A 27,960-nucleotide genomic window follows, 5' to 3' on the forward strand; every position below is an offset into this window, starting at 1 on the left:
GGACTCGGTCCTGGAACTCTGGGATCACGCCCTGAGCCAAAGGAAGATGCTCAACCGCTGAGCCACCCAGGCGTCCCCTTGTTCAGGAATCTATGTGATCTCTGTTAGGCCCATACTGTGGGTCTCCCTAGGGCCCAGGGGGAGGAGCTAGCCTTAGAGGCTTGGTCTTAGGGGAAGACAGTTAGGAGCCAGTTCCAGCACTTGGGATGCAGAAAGAGGAGGAAATCAGAGAGAGAATTGCTGGGAAGTGGCATGGGTGAAAAAAAAGTGTTTGCTGGTTTCCAGGAGGGCCTCTTGCCTCCCTGGAGGAAACTGGGAGTTGTTATCAGAGTGAAGGACAGAGATGCCTGTCCCCAGATAAGCTCCAAGAAAATCTCTCCCTGAAAGCTGACACATCACAGCAGGCAGGAGACAGTACTCATGAAGGCAAGACCCCACTCCCAGACTCCTGCCAAACCCAGAGCTGAAGGCCCAAGCACAGAACAATAGTCCATGCATGACGCCACAGCCAGGGAGCAGAGGCCAGATTCCTGGGCCAGCAGGCACCAGCTGTGGCCACTCTGAGGCACACTCAGGCCCCACCATGCCAGACCAAGCCCCATGGTGTTCCATCAGGCCCCATCGTGCCCGACCAGGCTCCATGGTGCCCCACCAGGCCATCAGCATTGGTTGGCACTCCTGCTTTTAGGTAACATCTACACAGCCCTGGTGTCAGTCAAGCCAGCTCGAATCTTCCCTCTGTCACTTAGAAGCAGAGGATCTTGGACAAGGAGGTTTTATAACCTCCTTAAGGTTCAGTCCCTGTCTCTGTAAGGAGATACCCACTCTGGGGGCTGAACTAATGGCCCTCAGCCAGTGGGAACCCCTTCCCCCTCCCCGTGGACATCTGTGGCCTGATCACTCCTGGGAAGGGCATTACGTACGGAAGGACAAACTGTGCTGGTCACATTTGTGGTCACCATCCTCCAATTTCCTCCACCATCACCATTTCACGTGCCGACAAGTTCCTTCCACTCCAGCAAGCAGAGAGTCCCAGAGTGGAATGCTCCCAGGGCTCAGGTCTCCAGTCCTCCTCATTTGGGGTCTGGAGCATCAGGTTCTGGATTTTTCGAGGCCCGAGACAGCAGAAGAAACACCCTCGTCCTCCCGCACCTGGAATTTTATTTTTTTTAAACATTTTATTTATTCATTTACGAAGAGACAGAGAGACAGAGAGAGAGAGGCAGAGACACAGGCAGAGGGAGAAGCGGGCTCCATGCAGGGAGCCCAACATGGGACTCGATCCCAGGTCTCCAGGATCAGGCTGAAGGCGGTGCTAAACCGCTGAGCCACCCGGGCTGCCCTGCACCTGGCATTTTAAAGCACACACTTAAAAAAAAAAAGGCACACACTTAATGGCTGCTGGGTGTCCTCATCTTTTCCACCTGAAGATCCTCACACAGGGCTCTCAGACTGAGGCTGTAAAGCTGGGTGGCCTCCACGTCCAGCCTTAAGGAGCAATTTCCTGCAGGGCCACAACCCGAGGGAGCATCTGCTGCCAGTGGGCTGTGGGCGGGGGCTGGGTGGGGACAGAAGGGGCCAAACCTGGGAGCCTCCTGCAGGTCCCTCTGGGGTCACGGGAGGGCTCCAGCTGCTCAGGAAGAGTGGCAGGGCATGGAGGGCAGGTTGTACCAAAGTGCATGGCCGAAAGGGAAGCTCTGCCCAGTGTTGCATGCACACCCAGAACACACGCAGAGCGCACTTACACACACTCTCGTACAGACACACATTCACATCTGCAGTCACACACACACAATGCACAGACACCACCATCACGCTGATGCCCCCAGCATCATAAAGCCGGTGTGCATGGCCTTGCCTCCCACCAAGGTTCCAGTAGTAATGGGGTCCGGCTCAATCCTAGGCCCTTGGACCACGGACCCCTCCGGTGTTTCTTCCTGCCTGCCCCCTGGACTTCTGCCTCATCCTTGGGCCTGGAGGTGGGACCTTGGGAGGGGACAAAACTAGGACTGGATCAAGGTCAAAGCCTGCTTCCCGCCAGCATCTGCCTCCACCCCTTCCGCCCCTTAGGTGTCAGGTGTCACCGCCTGCTCCTCTGGGCCAGTTGAGGGCGATTCCTTCCTTCCCCTCTCCCCCAGGGATGCAGAGGCCCAAGGACCTGGGGGGCCCAGCTCCCGCGGGCAGGGACAGGTCGCGCCGCCGTTTCCCCAGAGGGCCGCTAGGTGGCGCCGCGCTAACGGGGATCGGGACGGACGGGCCGGGCCGCGGAGCCCCAGCGCCCAGTTGCTCGCCTGCGCGCCCCGTGCCCCCGACCGGCCCACGCTCCCTCCAGCCCAGGCTCAGGGTGGGGCTCAGGGCACAGCCACTGGGCCCCCTCCACCACCCCACCCCTGGCCCCTCTTCGCCCCTGGGCAGCAACTTTGGCCTCCCCTGGTGCAGACCCCACAAGACGCCCCTGCTCCGGGGACTCGGTGCATAAACAGGAAGCTTGGTGAGGAAGAGCCTGAGAGTCTGGGTTGGGGCTTCCTCTCTCTGAGCCTCAGTTTCTTGATCTATAAAATGGAATTGGTCCTGGTCCACAGAGTAGATGACGTCAGAGTGAATGATTCCTGGCACTGACTCTGGGCTCACCAAGCAATGGTGCCTCAGTTTCCCCTTCATGTCTCCCTAGGATCACCTCACTTTTGCCTCTGGCCCCCCAGCTGCCAAGTGCTTGCGTCCCTGGGCATCCTCATCACCGCGCAGGCTACAGCTCAGAGCGTCTAATGACAGCCACGGGACAGGAAGACCATGTTCCCCTCCTTGGCAAAACTGGCCCAGTGCCCACCCTCCTCCCCCTCCAGAATCCAGAGAGACAGAAGGAGGCCCTGGGCTGCCTGCACGCACCAGACTTCTCCTGGCCTCTGCTTCTGTCCTATGCGTCTGCCTCACTCCTATCACCAAGCAGTAGGATCCTGGGACACAGACACCGCATCCCATCAGTGGCCCGGCACAGGCGGGGGAGACGGAGTAAATGCTCAATAAATGCTTGTTAATTCGATTCATGTGAGGAACAGATGGGCGCTGACAGCCCGTATGGACTCTACTCTTGTCCGGGCACCGTGCAAGGGGGCTTCTTTACTATATTCTCCCAACAATTTTGGGTGGTTTACAGACAACAAGGCAGCTGGGGCTAAGAGAGCCCGAGGTCACACAGAAGAGCAACGACAGCCAGCGTTGCCACATTCCAGGGGCCCCAGACCCTCACTGTGATGAGCCCCTCTTGCCCTGCCTGAGACTTACCCCCAAAGTATGGTGACTAGGCCACTCTCAGACTTTCGGACTCAACTCTACCTCTGTCCCTCTGAGGCTAGCCTTTGCAGGGGCCGATCATCCTGCCAGGAAAGAGAGCCCACCTCCTGCAGGAAGCCTTCCAGGACTACTCCTTAAGTGGAGGCTTCAATGGCCCCTCCATGGCAGGATGTGTTTAGCTTAGCACCTCGCTTGGTCTGTGGCTCAGACACATGGACTCAGCCAGCGGTCAGGGACCACACCACCACCACCACGATGCTGTTCCTTGGGGGACCTGCACCACCTGCCAAACTCAGCTTACAAAGAAGCTTTTAGAAGGGCAGTTAGGGTGTGCCATGGACTGAATGTGTCCCTCCAGCACTCATACGCTGAAGCCCTCATCCCTAAGACAAGGGTGTTAGGAAGTGGGGCCCGAGAAGTGAGTAGGTACAGCTGAGGTCATGAGAGTGGGGACCCCCACATCGCGATCAGCATCCTTAAAAGAAGAGGAAGAGAGACCAGAGCAGAGAAAGTCTCTGAAGAAAGAAAGTCTGTGAAGACACAAGCAGAAGGTGGCCACCTGCACGCCCGGCAGCGCCTCTCACGGACTTCCCAGCCTCCGGAACCGTGAGAAAACGCCTGTCTGTTGTTTGAGGGCCTGGTCTGTGGTGTTTCTTCCATGGGCCGAACTAACAATGGGGAGATGATAAAACCGGGCGGCGCGTGGGCCAGGTGACCAACACGGTCACACAGCAAACCAGAGCAGAGAGTAGACCCAAATCAAGGTCTGTCAATACACTTAGTGAGAGAAAATATATGTAAGGAAAAGGGGAGGAGCCAGAGGACCATGAATTTAAAACACACACACACGCACACACACATATACACTCACTCAAGGGACCGGGCACAGTCACGCTGTAGAAAGCAACTGGAAGCGAGTGACTCACAGCCAGAGATGTCCTGTGCTGGGCCCTAAGCCTTGTCACCCTCCACATATCATCTGTCATTGCTTAGCTTGCGTAGCCAAGGAAGCTCTGCCTCCGGTCCCCAGGACTAATGCCCCTGATCACCTAGGGGCACGCTAGGACCCCAGAAGCCCTCTGACATCCATCCTCTCTCTCTCTCAGGGTCTCAGGCCAAGTCACTGGGCACCATGAACATTCTGGAAAGTGCCTCGAAGATGGCCTCATGGAGCTCTGGGTTCTGGCCCTGCTCTGCCCCTGACCCTGCGTACCTTCGGGCTCTTCTTTGGGCTTCATCAATACAAGGATGGGCTGGGGTACAGGGCACAAGGTGTGCTGGGAGCGGCTCACAGCACTCTAGAGGGATCGTGCGCATCTCGGCCTGGGCGGGAGAATTTACACCATGGCAAGCAGCAAACCCTACTGCTTCCTCCTTCCTTCCTTTGTTGCCTTCTTTCTCTGCCTCTGGCTCTAGTCCTGTCTTTTTAGAGCCAACTGTCAGTCATTTACCTTCAGAGGTGGGGGGCCAGGCCACAGGATGGCCAGTGCAGGAAGCAAGCTGGCACTTCCAGCAGCACACCTGACCCCTCTGGTGCCCCCAAAACCTCTGTTCTTCCACTTGCTGGATTTCTTCTTTCCCTTACACAAACACAGAAAACCCTGCTGATTCTGGGGGGTTGAGCTAAGTTCCCCACCAGCCAGCCCCCTACTTGACATGTGCCTCAAGCGTATCTAGTCCCAGAGCATCCCTGAAGGAGCCAATATTCTAACAGAGTCACCTCTTGGCCTCGTGAGGACCATCGGTAGCAGGAGGGGATGGCTTCTGAGGCTCAACATAGGGAGCTGCAACAGCGAACCCAAGCCACCGAGAATCCGTTCACACCACCCCTGGAGATGGCAAAACAGACCATCAGTGAGGTCGAGAGGCAGGACCCTCACGGATTCAGGCAGCACCAGCATGCAGCCAGCCTTATTTGGACAAGGGCTCTGCTGAAGCCGGCCTTCGAACACTCTAGAAAAAATGTAAAAGTCCTTGCTAAAGCTAGACTCAGGACTGAGACAGAGATGCTTAACCTACTTGAGGAAGGGGATCCCTTTCAAACACTTCTACCGTGTGCATCCAGACACACCAAACCTGATACCCTGATCATGCTCTGCCCGTGGTCACTAAAGGCTGACACCCTCCTTAACCCCACCCAGAAGTCAGAACTGGTGCCCACGCCGAGCATTAATAAAACTCCCTTTTAAGAGTAGCCAGCCAGCCAGCCAGGCTGCTTTCCTCTTTCGCTGAGCAATATTTACTCAATGAGAACTGGAGCCAAAGCCTGCTGAGTGCACACACTCAGACACTCTCCGTGTCCCTCTGGCCCAGCCGCCCCCTTTGTGGGGTCTGATGGCAGAGGCCCTGGGGTGGGCATGGCTGGGCCACAGGTGCCTCGGCTGGGTGCAGGTGCTGTGGCTGACTCCCCCCCCACCCCAGGCCCAGGGGTGGCTCTGTCGCTGCGCACTTGGCACATGCTGACTGGTCCGGCGCACACCCCGAGCAAGGGTCTGGCAGAGTGGCCTGAGGGGCAAGCCAGTAACCGCCTGCTCTGAACCAGATCACTGGCTTTCCATCATGCTCCAACACCCAAACTGGCTTCACCAGTGAAGTCCCATGCGGAACCCCGGGATGTGAAGTGGATACACTCAGGGCGGCTGTGGCTAAAAAGCATCTTGCCGGCTGCCCCTCTTCCTGGGACCTCCCTGGAAATTCCCGCTCCGCTGGCTATGGTTTCCACTGAGGCTTGATTCTCCCTGCATCTGAGAAACCTGAGTTTAGAGATCACTCCAGCCTGGAGACGTAAAAAAAAATACCAGAAACAAAAACTGGAGGTTATAGTAACAATCCCAAAACTCTGCTTCCTGGGCTCCAATGCTTCGCTCTCTTCCCTCCGTGGATACTCTGGCTCCTCGGGTCCCCCAGACAGAAAAATCTTCTCATTCTCCACCTGATGGGAGCCTTCTTCCCTCTACTGCTTCAGGTCACTGTGGGGATGATGTTCCTGGTTATAGCCTCTGCCAAATCAGTGTCTAGAATGCTGAGATCCCACTGTCCCTACTTCACCTGGGAAGGACTAGGCTAAGGAGCCACATCCCCTGATCACACAACTGACAATATGTCACTCAGTCATTCAACAACACCTGTGGGCCAAGCCCTGTGCTGGGTACCAGGGACACAGTGTGGCCTGGAGAGACAATGCTGCTGCCGTCATGGAATGTGACATGGAAACCAGAAAGGATACTGGGAGTTCTAGCCTGGACCCATATGTGTCCCTATGAGAACAGGAGGAGAGCTTTGGGGCACATGGAAGGACCCTGACTCAATCTGGGGATAAGGGCAGGCTTCCTAGAGGAAGTAGCCTCTGAGCTGATACCTGGAGAGTTAGCCAGAAGGAGAGGATGCAGACAAAATGCATTTTGCCAACAAGAACAGCATGTGCAAAGGCCCAGGGGCAGGTGAGAGTTAGATAAACCATGGGAGGAGTGTGGGAGCTGGAGTTTGGTGTGTCTTGGAGTGAGAGGGCCAATCAAGGGGCAGGCCAGGTGGCAGCCAGCCTTCATGGGGAGCTAAGGGAGCTAATCTTTTCAGTGAAGATTGCACGGTATGGGGCTCAAGCCAGGGTAGCTGTGGGGAAGCCAGTGGCTGCACAGGGCCAGCTGTGCCTTGAGGAAAGACAAAGAAAGTCACACCGTTGGTCTGAGTCTCCATCAGGATCTCCAGTGTGGCTCGCTCTCATCCAGGGGAGGTGGGTCTTAGAGGTTGGTGGATGTGGCCAGTGGGGATGACACCGTGGGTCCTGGAGGAGGGGTTGCCATGTGCCTCCAGGGCTGAGGTCTGTCGTGAGATTGCACCTTGCAGCCACAGATGCATGCCGCCTGGCCAGGCCCCAGAGTCACTAGCCCCGTTCAATGGCAGGAACTCCATCACCTGCTCAGGCAGCTCCAGGCCCTCCTGTAGACCGAGGTTTGGTTTCTGGAGCACCCCACCAAGCCTCCCTACAGAGGAGCTGCCACACCAGTGGGCACCAAGCCCCTGCCTGCCTCTCAAAGCTACCCCAGGTCCACCAGGACCTGGGAACAAGGCTCTTGGGTCTGGGAGAGGGTTTGAGACTCCACCTGCCTGCCTCTTATTCCTACCTCAGCCTGGCTGCCCCTCCCCAGGATGAGAGGCAGTAGAAGAGAAACTTTCATTCCTCTTTTGTGCAGACAGACGGACAGACAAACTGGCTCATCGGCACTGCAGGACTCCCAGGGCTGGCTGAGACTCTTTGACAACAGGGTGGCAGGTTTCCTAGGGCCCCTTCCACCATGGTGATGAGGACAGGGGAGCAGAAGTGCAGAGGAGCAGAACAAAGGCAGGACTCCCCGGGTCCCACCCTAGGCCCCCAAGCCATCACCCCCACGGGACCCCGCTGGCTGGTGACCTCTCCATGGCTCCTGGAGGGCCACTGCCCTCTGTGAGGAAGGGCGCCTCGCAGGCCGAGAGGTGGGGAAAGAGTGGTGCATTATTGTGCACTTTTTCTTAAGTCTGTGATAAGCTCCTTCTATTAGACTATAGATCTCGTCACATAAAATAGATTTGTGGACTCACAGCCGGGGAGAGCCACGTTCCTGAGCCGTGGAAATGGCTCATTTTCCCCCTCTTCCTTGAGTAACTGATGGTCATGAATTTTTCACCCAAATGTCGCCACTAAAGATGTCACTAGCCTCCCTCCCCTGGAGGTTTTATGATCTGGCTCTAATGGGGTGGGGGTGGGGGCCATGGGGGGAAGGGGGCTGTGTCCTGGGGGCCAGAAAGGGAACTGGGAATCTGGTGGGGGGTAGCTGGCGACAGAGCCCAGCTTACTGAGCTGTTGCTGTGGAGCTGACCCACTACCTCGTCTCATTTTCCAGCAGCCCGGTGAGGAAGGTGGCCGATGGACTGGGACTCAGAGAGGCTGAGTAACTTGCCAAAGGTCACAAAGCTTGGTAAGGCCTCAGTACCACAGGCCAACTCAGCTGTGGAAGGGCTCCAGAGGCTGGGCTGGTGACGGCTGTTTCATTCACTGCCACTGTCACAGACCTGGGTCCTGGGGCAGGTCACCCCCGACCCCCCCACCCCCCCACCCCCAGGCTAAGGATCTTGACAAGCAGGTAGCACAATGCAAGGAGCAGCAGGGCTGAGAGGCAAGGCATATACTTGCATTCCCTTCTGGATGGAGCAGTGACTCTTCTGCAAGGGTCACAGTCAGAGTCGTGTTGCGGAGGGACACAGCCTTTCCTCCTGCAGAGCTAAACTCTGAGAAACTGAGACGCTCCTTGAGACACAAGATGTGTTTCCCTTCTGGGTGCCATCCATAGCTCTTGTGAGGGAGGGAACAGAATGGGCACTGGAAGCCCCCCCCGTCCCTGCTGGGGTGGGGCAGGGGATGCAGGCAGACTCCGCCATGCCAACACCTGCAGACCGGAAGGGATGGGATGACAGCTCCCTACCCTCTGGGGAGGGCTGGGCTGCTGGATGGAAAGAGACAGGTCTGGGAAACCAAAGGGGGAGAGAGCTGAGTGTGGGGAGCAAGAATGTTCTTGGGTTACCGTCCCCCAAAAGTCAAGGTCGGTGGGGCCAGCCTCCCCTTCGATGGTGTAGGGGGGAACCCTACAACCAACTCCCCAGTCCTCCTCTGAGCCACAGGGTCGCAGTGAAATTACAATGGTACCTGCATCACAGCCCAGCATCTGTCCGGACTCCACAGACTGCCACCCAGCAGGAGAGACACAGGACAGGGGTTTCACCTGCGAGAGATGATGGGGGCCTAGCTGGGAAAGAGCTGAAGTCACCCTGCCCCAGATAACTACGTGGAGTCCTTGCCATCACTGGCCACCTAGAGCCAGGAGGACCCTCAGACTGGCTGTGAGCTCATGATTCTCAGGTGTCAGGTGTCAGAAAAAGCAGACTGTTGCTGGTCCTGGCTCTGGTGCCCCCACCCCAGCTCTGCACGACAGGAACAGAGGAGCCCTGTGTGCCTGGAGGTGGGGCATCCCTGAAGCCTGGGGTAAAGGAAAGAAGTCTTCTTCTCTTCTTTTTTTTTTAAGAGCTTGAGTCTGTTCTTTTGTGTGTGCTCACAGTTTCTTCTCTTTTGTGATTTATTTTCTTTTTATCATTTTGTAAAATTTATTATTTTTCTATTAAAGTATAGTTGACGCACAGTGTTGCGTTAGAAAAGAAATAAGTATTCAAAGCAGCTGCCAGAGACTTGCTGGGCTGGAAAGGACAGAATGGCATCAAATGCTTGCATCTTTTCATAGCCTCCCAGCCAGGAGAAACTCTGGCTCTTGCTTTAATCCTAGCAGTGACGGGAAACTCACCACCTCCAAGCTCAGTCCATCTGCTTACAGCTCTGCCTGGAGAGTGAAATGGAATCAGCAACTCCTGCCCCCAGCCTCCTCACTGAGCCATTCTTCTAGGGACTCTTGGGGACCCCTCAGGGACCTGCAGACTGTGGTCCTTTAGCGATTCAGGCCCACCACATACCAGAGCCAGCTTTGTGGTTCCCGGAGCACCCTCATGTCCACAGTCTACTCAACACATCAGCCTTTGAGGCAGGAAGAAGCCCAGGCCCAGGTTACTGTCCCATCTTTCAGATGAGGACGCTGGGCCACACAAGGAGACAGTGGAGGATGGGTCTGTCCCCACTTTGCCACCTTTTTCTGGCCCCAGCCTTACGGCACCTGCTGAGAACCAGCTCCAGCTGGTCTCTGGTCCTACTGTGGGTCTAGCCCTAGCCCTGCTCTGAGCCCTCCGTCACACTCTGCCAGGACCCAGGGCACTGACTGGTGAACCAGGGTTACCCGAGGATGTCCCACCAGGGGCCCTGCCAAAACCTCTCCATAGGTTGCCTGGCCTGAAAAGCAGGAGGCCCCGGTTCTAGTCCCCGTACTCCCCACCTTATCTCAACCTCCTCCTCTGGAAGATGAAGGAAGGGGCTTCTCCAAAAAGATGAGAGCCCCACACACACCTGGATCCCTGTGGCTCAGCACTTTGAGACTTGGTGCACATGAAACTGCCAGGATCTGGCATTGGGGGCAGGGATGTGCCAGCCAGGCCCATGGAAACGCTGGCAGGTCTGGTGAGCTGGAACAAGGTGTCCAGGAAGGAATGATGGTGGCCTTTCAGCTCTCCCGGACAAGGGTCCGAGACAAGTGGGGGTCTGAGCCCTCAGCCACTCTGCAGAGCCCACTCCTAAAGATGAAGAAGCACAGCTGAGGGTCTGCAGGGAGCCTGTGGGAAGGGGGCAGCAAGGCTGAGGGGTGGGGACGATGGGAGGAGGAGAGAGATCCAGCACTGAGCCCCTAGAAAGAACCAGAAAATGCCCATGGACTGATTGACACTTTGCAAGAATGAAACACTGCACGTGGCACTTGGGCTGCAGCAGGTTATTGCCCTATAAATGAGTAAGAAACATGTTGACTGATTCACAACCAGAAGGACTCGAGGCTGAGACGAGTAAACAGGTGATTAGAGCTCTAATGGGCGCTCAGGTGCAGCTGAGCAAGTTGCTAACTCTGCCTAGGGGCAAGGAGATGGCCAGGAAGACTCCCTGGAAGAGGTGACAACTCAGCTTATAGCTATTACGGCACTCAGACTGCAGTTCTCCTAATGGCAGAGAATGGCTGACTCTCTGAGCTGGGTCAGTTGTGTGCAGCAGAAAGTGGGTCAGTTGCAGAGAGAAGAGGGTTGGGGGCAAGCTCAGAATCACTTTGAAACTTTCAAGTTTTATCTTGAAAAGACATGCAAATTTTGCATTTTGCTCCATAGTATAGCCTTGGTTTTAATAGAAAAACACATTTTCAAATTACCACATTTATGAATAGATAAGTCAATGGGACAGAAAGAAAGCCTAGAAATACATCCCCCATCCTTGGAACTAGTAATGTAGGATGAAGTTGGCCTCTTATATCTGGGAGGCAGAGGTGTGAGTTTCAATAAATGGTGTTGGCACAACCAGGAGACCAACTGAGCTGTATCTATGCTTCACCAGAAAACCACCAGGACAAACTCCAAAGGGATCCAAGATTTAGATGTAAAAACTGAAACCCTAAGGGGGGCTTGGGTTAAGTGGGTTAAGTGTCTGACTTCAGTTTAGGTTCAATTCAGGTCATGATCTCAGGTCCTGGGATAGAGGCCTGTGTGGGGCTCCCTGCTCAGTGGGGAGTCTGCTTCTCCCTCTCCCTCTCCCCCTCCCCCTGCTAATTCTCTCTCTCTGTCTCTCAATCTCTCTCCCCTCCAAATAAATAAATAAAATCTCAAAAAAGAAAAAGAGAAACTGAAACCCTAAGACAGAGGAAAATATGAGTGACTCCCTTTAGAACCACGGCATGCAGAAACTCTTCCAACAATGACTTGACACTGAAAAGCCAGAAAATACAATAAATTACATTACTAATAATCGGAGAAGAAATACAAGCAGCCCTTAAACCTATGCAAAGAGAGCCCACTTCATTCCTATGAAGAGAAATCCGAAGTAAAACTGGAACAAGGATCCCGTTTCTTACCAATCAGATAGGCAAAAATCCAAAAGTCTGACGACACAGCCTCTTGGTAAGGCTGTTGTGTTGGGAAACAGGCACTCTCCTACGTCGCTGGTGGGAATGCAAAATGATACAACGCCGATGAAAGATGATTTAGGCATTCTTATCACAGTTACAGATGCATTGACCCCTGTGACCCGACCATCCCACTGCTGGGAATTTACAGACATGTTAAACACGTGAGAAACGATGTACATACATGTGCATTCGTCACAGCTGTGTGTAATAGCAAAAATCTGGCAACGACCAAGGGTCTATGTGAAAGGAGTAGGGAATTAAAGCATGGTAGAGCCACACGGTACCCTACGCAGCTGTCACACGAGGCAGAGGTGGAGGAGGAGGACGGAGGCCAAGGGGCAGCTTTCTGCACGCAGAAGGCTCCTATATACATTATTAGGTAAGGTTCAAGGACTCAAACAGCACATAGGTATGCATATATGTACCACTTTATATATTTACGTAAAGAAATACTGGAAGGATACACAAGAAACTAAGTGCTTCTCTAGGGAGCAGGGCCTTGGGGTGTTGGCACATGGGTGGAAATGCGACTTGCATTTCTAGGAATAAAAAACTTGCCAGGTAAGTACACGTTGGTGTTTATCAGGTATTTGTCTGGTGGTCTGTTTATCCCGAGATACCAAGTCCTAGATCCACAGGACTCTGCCCCCCTCCATTTGGGGAGAAGGGGTTGCAGGCAGCGGGGAGCCAACAAAGGGTTCCAGGCAAGGAGGCACTTGTGGACAAGAAAGCCCACAGCCCTGTGACCAGAGCTGGACATCAACAAACACCTGTGCAGGGCAAGGGGACCTGTGGCCGGAGCCCTGGGGGAGGCTCTAGTTCAAGGAGGGACCTCTTCTGTGCCCAAGCACACACAACCCCTCACAACCCCACATGCCCAATGTCCAAGCTCCCTGGGATTGGCTTAGCACTGGCTCCTGGCTTCTGTGCAGGCTGCTTTCTGCTAAGGAGGATTCTCCAATTTGGGGAGAGAGGCTCAAACAAGCCTCAAACAAGCCCACAGGAGCCAGTTTCTGAGCCTAGTGGCCAAGGCTCTAAGGCTCAGTGGGGACCTGGTGGATGCTCCTCTCCTCCCTTTCAAAATAGCCTCCTTCCAGTCACAGACAAGGGGTAGATGGGAAGAAGGGATTCCTAGATGGCTCTCCACACCCCACCTCCTTCAGGAAGCCTTCCTGGATTCATCGAGAGGGTGGGACACTCCTTCAGACACACCTTGAGCCACAACCTGTCCAGGACTGGGACCCTTGATCCTGATGGCACATCATCCCATGACCCTCTCCTTAGCCCTGGCACACTGGGCCCCTGAGCCAGAGGGCACAGCCCCTCACCATCAGGCCCCAGCATGGGTGAGGCTCTGTCCAGAGGAACATGCCAGTGAGAGCGCTCTGCAAACTTTAAAGGGCTGTGCATCAACAGTGTCTCCCTGGGGGAAGGAGACAGAGGCAGAGCAGGAGGCAGAGCAGGAGGCCGTCTACCTGTGTTTCCCCCACCACAGGTCTGGGTTTTACTGCCCCACTAAATGCCATGTTTGCTTGCACCCCACCCGGCGGCTTGTACACACCTGTACACGGAAGGCTGTAATTTCTCTGCATGAATCACAGGTAGGATCACACCCAAGTTACCGGCACTCCGCTCCTTAGGGCGGGCTGGCCAGGCAGTCGCCTTTGTCTTCCAATTATGTAGTGTTTTATTGCTCTTTTAACTGTAACAGAAACACCCAAGGAGGCAGGGTCTGGAGGGCTAATACTGACATATGGAAAAGCCACACAAAACCACTGGATCTGGGACCCAAAGGAAGCTCTGGCTCTGGACACAGTAGGTGTAAGGAGGCTGCGTCGGGTAGTGGCTTCACATATGTTCTGGCATCCTGCAGGTCTGCATTCAAATCTTGGTTCTGGTACCAACCAGCTGTGTGACCTCAGACAAGTAGCTTCACCTCTCTGAGCCTGCATCTCCTTTTCTACAGAATGGTACTGCTGAGAGCAGCACAGATAACTCAGCTGGCAGTAGACATTCCATCAATGTGGAGTCCTCCAGGGGCCCTCCTCCAGGTCAGTTTTACAGACATCCTTCCTCTCCCTCCAACTTCCTGTCAATCTGGCACATGCCTTGTACACAGTAGATACACAGGGCTGCAGAAAGAGCATGGGCTTTAGAGTTCATCTTTCATCGATTCCATAAATATTAACCAAAATTGGGGATCCAGAGACCCGATCCCTGCCCTCAAGGGGCTCACAGTCCAGCCAGAGAGGAGACCCAGAGCAGTAACCAAGGAGACAAGACAGGTGACAAGCACCACTACCAAGGGAAGCCCGAGGGGTACCCTCCCACCCAAGCAGGCCCCAGACAGGCATGAGGGCTCAGAAGGCATCTCTAGGGTGATGCATGCCTGATTCTGTGCCCCAGAGGAAGAGCTGGGGTGAGCCAGAAGGGGAGCACAGTGTCTCAGGCAGGAAAACTACATGTGCAAAGGTCCTGAGGCAAAACACTGCTGTCGCCTAAAAGGAAGGATGGGGGGAGACAAGGCTGGGGGAAGTGTCTGTGGTGACATCTAAAAGGGCCTTTTCAATCCTGAGGAGTTTGAAACTGAGGAGTTTGAGGTTTGAGCTCAATCTAGAGGACGCGAAGAGCCTAGCGACGGCGAAGGATTTGCAGTATTCTGGTGCTCTGGAGTCAGAGGGCAGGGACAAATGTGAATTACAAGGCCAAGGGTGGAAGCAGAGGCAGTTCTGAGGCCAGGGCGGTGATCCAGGCAAAAAGATAGACGGGGCTTGAATCTGGGGTAACTTTCCCTCCCACCTCAGCCACTTACTGGCCGTGAGAACTCAGGTGAGTAATTTAGAGACGCCTGACCACGGTTCCTTGCTCCTAAACCTCAGTGGGGACGCCTAGTCCCCAAGGTGGCAAGATTCCATGGGGAGAAAAAGAGGGATTCATCCACACTGAGAAAAATAAAGGCATGGGGACAAGGGACAGCCCTTCCATGCACTGGAGTGCCAGTGGAACCTGCAGAAGGAGCCCTTGGCCAAACAACCTGTGATCGCTGCTGCCCGTGGATCCGCCAGTGGATGCTGAGAGGAAAGGACAACGGTCCGAAGAGAAACAAAAGATGCCTCGTCTCGAAGGACCACTCCTCGGATATTTATTTGCTAATGAGAGGAGGAGGAGGACGGTAATTTTACAGGGAGACACACGCAGCCCGCACACCACAACCAAGCGATCCAGGCTAACGTACCAAGGCGTCGAGCCACTACGCACCGAGGACACGCCGCTGTGCCTGTGCCTTCGGCGCTAAGATGCATAACGTCATCCCGATCACGAGAAAATTCGGGATGAACCCAGATGGAGGAGCTTCAGCATAACACCCGATCGGGACTCTCCCGAAGTGTCCAGGTTATAAAGGTGAAGACAACTTATAAAGGAACTGCCAACGCGCGGAGGAGAAATGACTGGCTGAAGTCAACGTGGGGTCCTGGCTAGGGTCCTGGACCCGCAATGGGGTATTAGGACGATCAGGTGACACTGGGCATGACCCGCAGTTCACTTCCTTAGGATTGTGGCAACGTTAATTTCCCTCTTCGGGGCATCGTACTGCAGTTATAGAAGATGCTGACTTTATAGGGGAAGCTGGGCGAGAGATACAGAGGAATTCTGCAACCGTTTTTGCAAATTTTCCGGAAGTCTGAAATTAGCTTAAAATAAACCGTTTTGTTGTTTTTTTGGTGTGTTTTGTTTTGTTTTGTTTGTTTGTTACAGGATTATATCCGTGGTTCTTAAACTTGGAAACACATCTGATTTGCTTCGAGGATCCTCAGCCCCCTCCTCAGGCCAGCTGGATCAGCATCTCCAGAGGAGGAGCCCAGGCGGGAATAGTCTTTCCGAGTCTCCAGGATGCCATTGACAGCCCCGAGGGGGAGGGGACACTGCTGTAATCACTTGGCCCATAGCAGGCCTTCAATAAATCATCGTCTGCTCACATAAATGCGTTAGTTCATCAATTGACACCTTTGTGCATTCAACAGCTATTATTGAGTACCTACTGTGTGCAAGACACAGCAAGGATGCAGTGATAGGCAAGAGAGACGAGATCCTTATGTTCTTGTAGGGGAGACAAACAGTGGGTAAGACAAACAGATTATTACACATGATAAGGACTCTAAAGGAAATCCGTGGATACGATAGAGAGTAAATGGAGGAGTGGGAGCTCCTTTGGATGTAGTAGTTCAAGAAGGCATACCGGGGGAGGTGACATTTAATCTGGGAGAATGGGAAGGATGGCGCCAGCAGAAGAGATGATGGGGTGGAGGAGCACTTGCTACAAAGAGAACAGCCGGTGCCAGAGACCCAAAGCAGCCCGAGTGAAGGAGGGAGCATTGGAGAAAGATCACAACGAGGAGTCAGGATTTCATTTTTGACTCAATGAAAAGATTTCAGGAAGGGTTTGGGCAGGGTTGGTCAGGTGGGAGGATGATCTTCAATCTGGTTTAAGATTTTTATTTTATTTTATTTTATTTTAATTTTATTTGAGAGAGGGGGAGAACACGAGCAAAAGGAGGGGCAGAGGAAGAGGGAGAAGCAGGCTCCCTGAAGAGCCAGGAGCCCAAAGCAGGGCTTGATTCTGGGACCCTGGGATCACCACCTGAGCCAAAGGCAGTCGCTTAACCTAATGAGCCACCAAGATGCCCCTGGCGTAGGATTTTAGAAGACCTCTGGAAAGCAAAAAGATCACTCTGGCTGCCAGGTGGAGAATGACTTGTCAGGAGGCTGCCTCTGTCCAGGAGAGAGATGATGGTGGCCTGGACCCAGGGAGATAACAACAGTGGAGACGAGATGCCAACCCACTGAAACAGGCCCTTGTGTTGAGCCGAGGTTGGGGATAAGCAGCCCCTTGCTGGGCAGCAGAGCCATGTCGCCCTTCCACATTCAGCCTCCTGTTTGAGCCCTACTGTCCCTCCAGCCAGAGCCATCCTGGTCATGAAGTCCCCTCCTACAGAGGCACCCACATGCCTTAATATATCACATCCCACACTAACCTTGGAAGCCACATGTTCTCAGCATCCCTAATGTTGATGGGAAAACTGGAGCTCAGAGGGGTGAAGGCATTCGCTCAACATCACACAGCAAGTGATACCCAGGACCGACTGTACCCCTGCCCCAGGCTTGGTCCCTGATTGGGGGCCCACCTCCTCCCTCTGAGCCAGGAGGATGAGGGGAGGTGTTGGCAGAAGGCTGCCCTGGTGCTCTTGAGGAATAGGGACAGGATGACAGCCCAACCTGGGCTGGGGCCACACAGTCTAAAGATGGCAACACTTTTCTGCCCAGTGTGTCCAGGAGAGGCCAGGCTCCCAGGAAGCTGTTCTCACTAAGGTGTCAATGACTGATAGCCAGTCCTTTCCTGAAAGGGAGAGAGTGCATGGGGATACACAATAGGCTTCAAAAGCGGGAGAAACAGGAAGGCACTGAGGATAGAAACTGTCACCTCCGATTTGTACCCTCTTGGCAGCCATAGCCCCTTTGGGGCTCAGTTATTAGCTGCAAACTCCTCCACTTAATTCCGAAAATCAACAACAGATGTTGTTGTTCAGCCTTTCGTCCACCACCCACTAATGCTGCAGTCCCCTCCATGGTTGGTGGCTGTCCCTCCCCAGGCTTGGACACCCCCAGTGACAAGGCCTTATGCTTATCAAGGGATCTTACATTATTTGACAGAAAAAAGCAGAAAGTGCGTTCCTCCAGGTGTGCAACATGCAGATACATATAAAACAAACATGGGTGGATCTACTGGACGAAGATCCCCAAAGCTCAGAGAGGTGGCAGGAACGGAGCTGGGATCCAAACCCAGGCAGGGAGCCTGATTCTGGAAACCTCTCCAGCAGGTGATCATCAATCAGTGGGTGCCAGGCCTGGCCAGCTTGCCCCGCTGTTAGCTCCCCCTCTGCCTAAAGTGCAGCTTCCCAAAGGCCACTGTAGGGCTGGGGGCGGGAGAGGGCATGATGGGGGCACTAGCTGGATTCAAGACGCGGCTTCCTCTTTTCCTGGCGGGGAGCGGGGGTGTCTCGCTCGGGACAGCACTTCGCCCTCTCTGAGCTGCACTCAGAGAAAAGTAGCACCCATAAGCCCGGCTCTGTGGCTCTGGGACAGTGGAGGCCAGCCTCTCCTCCTCCTGCAGGAGGCCCCCCATGTCTGCCCCTCTGCCCGGTCCCACATTCCTCCAAGGCTGAACCAGCCCCTGCCCTGCTCTCCCAGGGACTCCAGGCCCCCAGCCCCGTCCTCCCACCCAGGCCCCAGCAGCCTCCATCCCGGCCCCTTCCCTCCCTGCAAAGGCTGCAAACGCTTCTGAGGGCTGGAACATCTGGCTAATGACGGAGAAAGTGCTGAGACGACAGGTTATTTCAACACTGTCATCATCCGTTGGGTATTTCAACACTCGGTGCTTGTGCAAGAGACATAATGGGACCTGTCATAAACTCACGCTGTCTCAAAGCTCAGGCACGTCGCGGCGGGGCTGACGAGGAGTTGTTGGGGTTTAGCAATAGGCACTGTCTTGGGGCCTGCAGCCTCCTTAGGGTTATTTTGGCTCCACCGTGGAAGGCCCTGGAGAGAAATCTCAAGGTGTCAGAGAAAACCCAGAGCAATTACCTCTCGGGGTAATTAGATGGTAGCAGAGATAGATTGCCCGCCTTCCTGCCTTCCCCTCCTGCATGCCAGGGAGAGGGAGAGGGGAGGATCAGCTGCCCCATCCCACTGGGCTGGCCCCCACCGAGCCCGGCCCCGTGCGGGAAGGAGGCCACAGATGACCTCATGGAAGCAGCAATGGTGAATCATGGCCCCGACCATGTTCCCACTACCCTGGGGGTTGGTAAGCGGGTGGGTCCTCAGAGGTACAGCTCAACACCCCTGGACGGCCACCCTCCCGTCATGGTGGCTTCTCCAAAGGACCGTGGGGGAGGCTTCAGGGACCCGCCAGCCTCTCTTCAGCAGAGAGTAGTCAGGACTTGTACTGGGAATCCTTGATCCAGCTCAGCCCCCATCCAAGATTTCGTTGGAACCACAACCATCCTGTTAGAGGCTAAGTGGAGAGTTGAAGGTAGCCTAGGGCCAGCCACAGCAGGGAGGCGGTGGCCACCCGTATGGGGACTGCTGTGGCTGGAAACAGTACTGAGGTCCCTGCCGCCAGCTGTATGGAGCAAGCCTGAGTCACAGTCCCGAGTTGGCAAAGCCAAAAGGATGCGTGATCAGGGACTCCCAAAGCCAACTAGGGCCAGGCCGAGCTATGTCCAGGCTGAGAACCAACCCTCCCCTCCCCCTGACCTTCCCCTCCCCCCCATGACCATGACCCCCAACACACATCTGCAAAGAGTCCTGGGAAGGAGGGTCCCGGCTGGGGATCTGGCGAGTGCTCAGGGAGGAGTGTGGGGTCTAAGAGTAGGAGCCTAGGTTTGGGACAACAGGCCATAGGCCACGTGGGGAACACGCAGACCTGGTCAAGGCTGGGGCCTGAGGCCGTGGAGCCCCAGGAACATGGATTCCCTTGAGTGGACACTGGGGAGCCACAGAAGGTCTTTGACTGTGGGAGTCCTAAGCGCACCACGCAGCTTTGCGCTCTTTTTCTAGGTTCCATCTGGCTGCAAGAAGTGAGTAGAGAGTTCCAGGGGAGGGTACAGGAAGGCAGGAGGTACCGAGCGTGACCGAGAAGCTGGACTGTGGCCAGATGGGGACGATGGCCAGAATGAGCCACTGGAAGCGTGAGCCCAAGGATATTTGCAAGCAGATGCCATCGCAGGATTGGGTTCCATGCGGGGAGAACAGGGACAGGCCACAGGGGTGGGGGCGGTTCACAGGAGACTTTGGGGTCTTGGTGGGAGTCGGCCCCTACAGACCCCCAGCGGGTCCCACATCCCTCCACCAGCAGGGACTCATCCTCTGCTCTCATCGAACCTTCTGGAGTCAGTTGGAGATGAATCAAGAAAATGGTTTTATGTGGTTCTTGGCTCCGCCTCCTGGATTAAAGCTCCTACCTGCCCAGAGAGGCTTCTCCCCACTGACCCCACCTCCTGGCCCACCTCCTCTTCCCCCTCCCCGCCCCCACCCTGCCCCATGGTCTCTCAGGGCCTTCATTCGGGTCCCCTAGAGGGTTGGCCAGCACCCACAGACTCCTCGACAGGGCCCATACCTGTCCCTCCACGGTTCTGCCCACGCGCTCCCCAGCTCCAGGCCATACCTCCCTCCTGGGTGCCCCTGCAGGTTCCCCACCCCCACCACCTGCCGAGGCTGCAGGCAAGTCCCATCCCCTTCCTGCAGGCCCCAAGCCTCTATCCCAGTCCCCCCCAACTACTTTATAGTAAGTGCAGCTGCCAGGGCTCAACCGGGCATTCAATGCCCTTCCTGGGGCAGGGACCTGTCCGCAAGGCTGTCACATCCCCTCTGCCAGAGGCTGTTTTCCAAGTGCCCTTTGTCACCAGCCTCAGACATACAAAGGCTGGGCAGGGAGACAGTTTCCTCTGACTGGGGCCTGAGTCTCACTCGGTGCTCACACCTGTCCACCATGGCAGGCAGGCAGGTACCATCATCATCCCATTTACAGATGAAGGGACACACTGTGCCCATAGGGCAGGGCCAGTGGCAGCCATGCTCTGCTCCCCGGGCAGGCGGAAGCCACCCAACCACTGCCTCCCCAGCACCCCAGCCCCGCTTCCTCCCAGGTGACTGCCTGGCCTCCCAGGTCTCAGACTGCCCTTGCCCCAGAACGAAGCAAGCAGCCGTGAATAGCAGAAGCCTGGCCTTGGGCTTGGCAGGCACGTCGGCAGTCCCAGCTCCACCCCTCCTCTTGCTCCATCATCTTGGGGAAGTTATTTACCATCCTGGGGCTTCTGTTTCCATTCTTGCAAAAAAGGAAGCAGTGGCCTCAGTTTCTCCGGAGAAGAGACAGGCACATGGCATAATGGAGAACCAACCCTGAGGCCAGCCAGCCATCGGGGTGGGCTTCTAGCTCTACCTCTTGGAGCCGGGTCCCTCACTGCCCCAGGCCACATCTTCCCACCTGTAGACGGGATATAATCCCATGTCTCACACACAGCCCAGGACAGGTGCAGGGGAGGTACTGCATGGTGTTTTCAGCATGATGGTCAAGGTTCCATCTGGCTCTAGAACTCTCTGTGGTTCTTTGACAGAGCATCTTCCTGGGGCAGCTCAGTAGTTCTGAGGCTGGACCACCGGCGCCTCGCCCAAAGCAGGTCTGTGGTCTCGGTAAAGTCACAGCTGCAAACCCAGAAAGGGACCCATTCCCCCGAAGCCGTCAGGACTTGCTGGAGCCCAGCCAAGGGGTCTCTGTGGGGGCTCCACACCCCCGAGGCAGCAGCCCCGGTGCCCGGAGTGGAGGCAGACCAGCTGGGACACACTCTCACCCCACCCTTGCTCTCCTCTCCCTCTCCCTGCCCCACGACGCCTCACCAGGAAGCCCTCTTGCATTGACATGTCCCTCCCAGGGTAACGCACACTGCTGGCATCTGAGGCTGATTCACCGATTCACACGCCGGGATGGCCAGATACGAAGCGAGCTGAACGCACTGGGAGCCCAGGATGAGGAGCAGGGAAGGGGGACAGGTTCCGCAGCAGGGCTGGGACGGGCCGTGCAGGACGGCCACGTGCCCTCCTGCCTGCGCCACGCCAGGGCAGGCCAGGCCCTGGGCCCTGCGCCCCCGCCCCTCCCCCACCCCCACGCTAGGCGCTGCACCGGCCCGGGGGACGCCCCAGCCCGTGGGAATGGGCCCACAGGGCGGCCGGTGCCGCAGGAGCCCGAGGAGGGCGGCCAGGCCCCGTGCTGCGTGGGCTCTGGCGTCCCGCTCGCTCGGTGAGGGCCCCGAGACCAGGCCCAGGCCGGCCTCCCGCCGTCGCCTCCCCCGCTGCGCTGCCGGATGGCACCAGCTCCTCGTGCATCTGCCTGTTTACATTTCCCCCAACGAAAAGCAGCTTTGTTTATGGAAAAGAGCTATTTCGGTTCCACGGTTTCTCTCAACTCCTCTGACTCGCAGGAATGGCTGCTGCTCTCTTGAGGGGCTGAGAGAAGCCTGCCTCCACCTCCCTGGGGAAGGGGCCCCAGGGCTCCCGCAGGTGCAGCAGGGCTGGGGGCCACATCCTGCCATGACGGCTCCTGGAGAAGGAAGATGTGAGGACCGACGTCCTTCCATCACAAGCCAGGAAGACTCACCCGGATGTGAGCCAGAGACTCCGGGCACAGGGTTCCTCTCATCACCCCGCTCTCCTCCCCCCGCCAGGTGAGTGACATCAGCCCTGCCAGACAGAGGAGAAACAGGCCCCAGTGCTGAAGTAGTATCTCCGAAGTCACAGAGCTGCTGATGCCCAGGGGTTCCGCTGCAGATGTCATGCCTGTTCGTCACCAGGTCACCCTACCATGGAGGAAGATACACACGTCTCATGGAGGGGCAGTTAGGTGGAAGTCCATAGTTGTAGCTATTTCTTTTTTTTTTAAGATTTTATTTATTTATTCGAGAAACAGAGAGAGAGAGAGAGAGAGGCAGAGACACAGGCAGAGAGAGGCACAGGCAGAGGGAGAAGCAGGCTCCATGCAGGGAGCCCGACATGGGACTCGATCCCAGGTCTCCAGGATCACACCCTGCGCTGAAGGCAGCGCTAAACCACTGAGCCACCAGGGCTGCCCAGTTGTAGCTATTTCAATAAAAAGCCATGGCAAATATTTTATTCCAGGCTCAGGAGACAACGAACAAAGCGTGAGCAGGAATAATTAAGTTCTACGACGTGGGTCCTTCTCCAGAGAGAAGCTGCCATCTTCTAGATGAGAACCCCAAAGCTTGGAAGGGGTAAGAGGAAACAAATCATGGCACCCCTTGCAGAAAGAAAAAACAAGAGGCAGGTCCCCCAGGCCCTGTGCACCTGCTTCCCCACACAGGAGCAGAGGGTGTGCAGGGTGGGTGGTGGAGGGTTCTCCCGAACGCTCGCGGTGGCCCTGGATAGAGTGCCCGCACACCCTCCCTTCCCTCGTGACCCTGCACACTTCCTCCGTGGAATTTGTGATTTCTGGTACACACGCTGCCTGGGCCACCAAGGCAGGTCAACAGCTGTCACCATGACAACAAAGAGAAAGAGAAAGAAAAAGAAAGGCTGATGGAGGTGGAACACCCCCTGGAGAGACAGCAAGACAACCTCAGGACTCATTGCCCTGCCCCAAGGAGGGAAGTGTTCCTAGAGGCAGGGACAGGGCCACAGGGGCCCCCTAGGCTGGGATGGAGATAAAGTGTGTTTAGAGAAGAGCTTAGAAGTTCTCACACAAGGTGGTAAACACTCTCAGAGCTTTGTGCAGGGCTTCTCCTAGTCCTCTGGGACACACAGCCTGTGGCCTCTGGTGTCTGGAACCTCTCATGTGGCCAGCGCAGTGATGTGGGCCTGGGGTCACCTGCTCTGGAGCAAAGCTAGGGTTCCTAAGCCTTGGGGAGACCTGGCTTCCCTCAGGGCCTTTTGTCCTAGGCTCCTCCTTCCCTGGTTTGCCTGCCACCCCACGTGCAAAGCCACAGAGCAAATCTTCAGACTCTTGAAGGAGGGACACACGGTGCCAGGTGGCTTTGTGCCTTGAGCAGACAGGTGCTCCCTTTACAAAGGTACCTGGAAGCCACCCTGGCATCCAGAGCAGCACTGTTCTGGATGCCTTTCCTCCATCCTCTTGGGTTAGTCCCTGGAGGGAGAAGGATCACAAAACAAGGTGACCCCCCACCCCCTCCAGACAGGAGGGAAACGTGAAGGGGAACCGCTATGCTCATCTAAGGGGCAGCCAGGGCTTTCCAGGATGGACCTCTTGAGGTCACTGTAACTGAGTCAGCACCCAGGCTCCTTCTCTCTCAGAACTGTCCCCAAAAGAGGAAAATGTGGCCCCTTGACCTAAAGGCCTCCTGACCTGGGTGTTCTCCCCAGCACCTCCCCAGCACTGACTCCTTCACATCTGTTAATGAGGACATCCAGCCTGAACCAGGCTTCTCCTGCTCCCGTGGAAAGCACCGTGGTTGGCTGACAGTGGTAGTTTATAAAATACAGTATCAGCCTTGGCTGACCCTGTCTCCCTCCTGAATCATCTCTCTCATGGTTTGGGGGGACCCTATGACCTGGGAGGGCCACTGGGCCCAGTCACACCACACAGGCCCAGGCCTGGAGCCCAGGAACCCTTCATAGTTGAACACAGCCCTTCACAGTTTACAGAAGGCTCTCTCTTGCCTCATCCCATGTCACTCTTTGAAGTGGAACTTCAAACACCTGGAAGACACAGTGCCAGGACCCAGACCCCACATTCCCCACCTTGGGTCACAAGTATTGCTACAGAGCCCACTTGGTTCCCAGGGCTGGTGGTAGAGGCCTGGGGTGGGTGTGGGCCCAGCCTCACCATCCAGCCCCTAATGCAGTAAGGGAATCCTGCCAAAATCCACCTCCCCTGAATCCCACCCATGGCCCACCCAGATTCTGCGATGTGCCCCCATCCCGTTGCCCAGATGGCCAAGCGGCTCTTCAGCCTCAACCTGAGGCCCTATCCCATTTCATCACTGCATGCTCTTTGCTTTGGCCATAAAGTCTCAACTCCTCCTTACTGAGAGTGGCTGACATGTAGCAAGCCACCTGTTTCCTGTCCACCAGGACCTATTAAGCTTCCAGACTGGTCCCCGTACATACTGTGCTCCCCCTTCCAGGCCCCAGCCTGGAGTTTCATGCTCCCGAAGCCCATCAGTCGAACACATCCAAGACTATGGGTGCTCTGTGCCCACTGCAAATTCCACCCTCCACAAAGTCACCGCACAATAAAGGTGGCCGCTACCCGGATCGCATCTGACACGGGCGTCACTCTGCCCGGCATCAGAGGCTCAGGCCTACCACCTTGGTCTCCTCCACCAGACAGTGAGCTCCTGGGCTAGGGGGTGGGACACATGCACCACCGGAAATGACTCAGCCCAGGGGCCCTAACACACGGCATAGGGCCCCCCAGAACACGAGAACTGTCATGGGCTGAATGAATGAGCAAAAGGATAAATAAGAGGAAGTAGTGAGGCCCGTGGCCAGCCTTGGGGTGCTCTTGCCAGAGTGCTCTGTTAGCACAGGGCAGAGGAGCCCCTCACCAAGCACAGCCCCCCACCCCTGCTTCGAAGAGCACCCGCACACCATTCCTTTCCCTGCCCAGCGCCTCTGGACCCTCCTCCCCCATCCAGGGAGATCCCCCCCTTATGACTCTGCATCTTCCCTCTTCTCCCACAAAAGCCAGCTGGCCCCCATCAGCCGCCCTCGCAGCAACGAATTAATCATGTGACCTGAGCTCCATCAGTGACACATCAGCAGACTTGGGACGGGCCAGGAGTGGCCCAGGAGGCAGGTGCTGTACAGAATTCACTCTGGCTAGCAAGGGGCAGGGACATGACCCGGGGTGGGGGGCAGACTCCAGGGGGGATCAGCAGTTCTGCTGTGGGATTTGGGTCCCTACTCCTGGCTCTGGTACATTCAGTCTTTCTCAGACAGTCTGAGCAGAGGCTGCTTTGGATCTTAAGGCCTGTTCCATGGCTATGAGGCCTGGCTCTCCCCTCTGGGCCTTTGCCCTGCTCCTGCCTCTGCCTATCCACACCCCCCAACCACTTCTGTTAACTCCTTGTCATCCTTTAAGACTCAGCTTCTTGTTATCTTTTTCTGGAAGCTTCCAGCCCCACCCTTCTGGGTTAGGTGCTTCTTTGGTGCTCCCAGAGCCCCCCAGGGGCCACACCAGATGGTAACTGCCCATTGCCACACCTGTCTGCGTCCCTACTGGGTGACGATGCCCCCCCCCCCGAGGGCAAGGGTCATATCTGGTCCACTCGGGACATCCAAGAGATAAATGCTCACATTTGCTGAGTGACTGAGTAAGTAGGTGGGAGAAGCCAGAAGTCTCTGGGTTCTGTGAAAGTCGGGAGAGGGAAAAGCAGTTACAGGATGGCCTTGGGACTTGGTAGGCATGCCCAGCGCTCCCTGAACATCCCTGCCATCCCCCCACCCCAGGCCAGCAATCACCTATTCAGCTTGCACCCATGCAAGGGGAATGTATGAGGCTGGTCAGTATCTGCTGCTCCATCTACCGTGGGTTTCTTAGTGAATTCAGTGGAAAAATACTTCCCAGGAAATAAATCTGGAGTTACCGACTGGCTTCAAGGACCCTTTATCCCACATTGATTTGTATCTTGGAGATTTAAGCCTCTCCATTTGTTTGCCGGAGACGCTTGTCGTGCAGACGTCAATGCACGTGGCAGCAAGAGCAGTTTCCTGAGCAGCACTGAGTACAAGTCAAGTGCATCCCTTTGGGACATATTCCTCCTCCCCTGACATGGGCAGGCAGGGAAGTTCCCGAGGAGCCACTCAGAGGCCATCAGGCCTCTCTACCGCACCAGCCAGGCCACCACGGGCTGCATGGGAGTCGAAGTACTGGGAGTCTCTGCCCCTCCAGGTGGCGGTCACCAGAGACTCACAAAGCTGCACCAGAATGATCCACAGCCCACCCCAGCCTGTGCATGGGAAGCACATGAACTCCTTCCTCAGGATGTCTGCAGAATCTGTGGCAGGGGCAAGACCGCCATCCCATGGGTGCCACCTCCGCTGAGCATCAGTTTGGATGGTCTCAGCTCCTTGCTCAAAATGCCTCAGTCCTCTGGCCACCTGGACATGGAGGCCTTTTTCCTTCGTTTCCATTCCCCAAACCCACTCACACCAGGCATTCGTGTGAGTAGAAGTCTTACTGACAGTTGGAGAGGCAGAAAGATCTGCTTTGTAATTACAGGAGCCTTATTAAAATCCTTCTCCCTGGATGTCTCTCTGCTTTTTCCGCCCTGGTCTACTCTCTTTTCCTTCGTGCCCCTCGAATCCTGCCTACTGTCAGAGCAGAACAGTCCAGCCCCCGGAATCCCATTTCCTCCCCTGGAGAGGCTGATCAATTCTCTTAAACAAGGAGGATGCGCTTCGGAGGAGAATTTGGTGCCAGTTCTTAAAACGATGAATTTTCAACCCTTGGGACAGACTTGCCCTCACACCAGACCCAGTGCCAGGCACCTCTTGCCTTCCAAGGACCCAGAATTGAATGGAGTACAGATGCAGACCTCACAGAGTCCAGGGTAGGCGGCGGGGGCGGGGGGGGGGGCAAGTCCAGGTTCACCACAACAGAGCAGGTGGGGAGATACTGAGCAGAGGGAAGCACGACACAGATGGGCAAGGACAGATGAAGGGCAGCTCCCTCCACGTGGGGGAGCCAGATAGGGCTTCACCAAAGACATGGAAAATATGGCCTGGAGGGGGCTCCATGCGGGGGGGGGGGGGGGGCAGCTGGACCAGAATCCTTATCAGTATGTCTCTAGGATGGACAGCTCAGGCTGCGCTGTAATCACTGGTTGCTGGGTCTCCCTTCCCTAGCAGACTGGGAGCTCTGGAAGGGGATCTCCCTTCAAGGGCCACGTTTAATCAACCTCAGCCCCGGGAGGAAGGACGGGAGGAAGGTAAGTAGGGGCAGGAGCCAGGGCAGCATCTAGAGTCTGGAGGCGCTGGAAGCCACAGGACCCCTGACGCTGCAGCAGAGACAAGAGGCGGAATTGGCTGGATCTGCCTCCTACACCGACGTGGCAGTGGATGTGATCACTTCCTACTGAAAGTGGGCCGGAGGCAGGGCTGTGGATCCCTGGGTCACTCCTATGAAGGACCTTTGCCGTCAAGTGCTATGACCACCGACAGTGCCCTGTGCGCTCACATCTGTCCAGCACTCTGCAGTTAGGAAGAGTGTGACCACCCGCAAGCTCAGCAGAATCAAGGTGTGGTAAGCCCTGGGCACTGGGCACCGTTTGGGACTCCTAGGAGGTTCTCCAGTCCTCTCGGTGTCCCCGTGCTTGGAGCTTCCGGAGCACGGAGAGTAGTAGTTAATTATAGGCTGCCTTGCATTGTTCTCTGATTACTGTTTCAGGCTGGGGAGGCTCCTCACCTGCTCTGGATCCTCAAGCAGAAAGGATGTGCCTTCTGCGTCTTCTCTGTGCCCAGCACCCCCTGCAATACCAGCCTGGAACCAGCACCCCTTCAAAAGCAGCAGGGTCAG

At 55.9% G+C, this 27,960-nt stretch overlaps 1 long non-coding RNA gene across 2 annotated transcripts in view; it reads right to left on the minus strand.

Annotated features, from left to right (window-relative positions):
* Positions 1 to 851: 851 nt before the first annotated feature.
* LOC129520165 (uncharacterized) overlaps positions 852 to 27,960 on the minus strand; it is a 36,326-nt gene continuing 9,217 nt past the window's right edge. For both annotated transcript variants that reach the window (XR_008666497.1, XR_008666496.1), the window contains exon 4: positions 852 to 1,152. This is a non-coding gene — a long non-coding RNA (uncharacterized LOC129520165). The remainder of the gene's footprint in view (positions 1,153 to 27,960) is intronic.

Source organism: Nyctereutes procyonoides, unplaced genomic scaffold (assembly GCF_905146905.1).
Source record: "Nyctereutes procyonoides isolate TBG_1078 unplaced genomic scaffold, NYPRO_anot_genome, whole genome shotgun sequence".
Taxonomy (NCBI): Eukaryota; Metazoa; Chordata; class Mammalia; order Carnivora; family Canidae; genus Nyctereutes; species Nyctereutes procyonoides.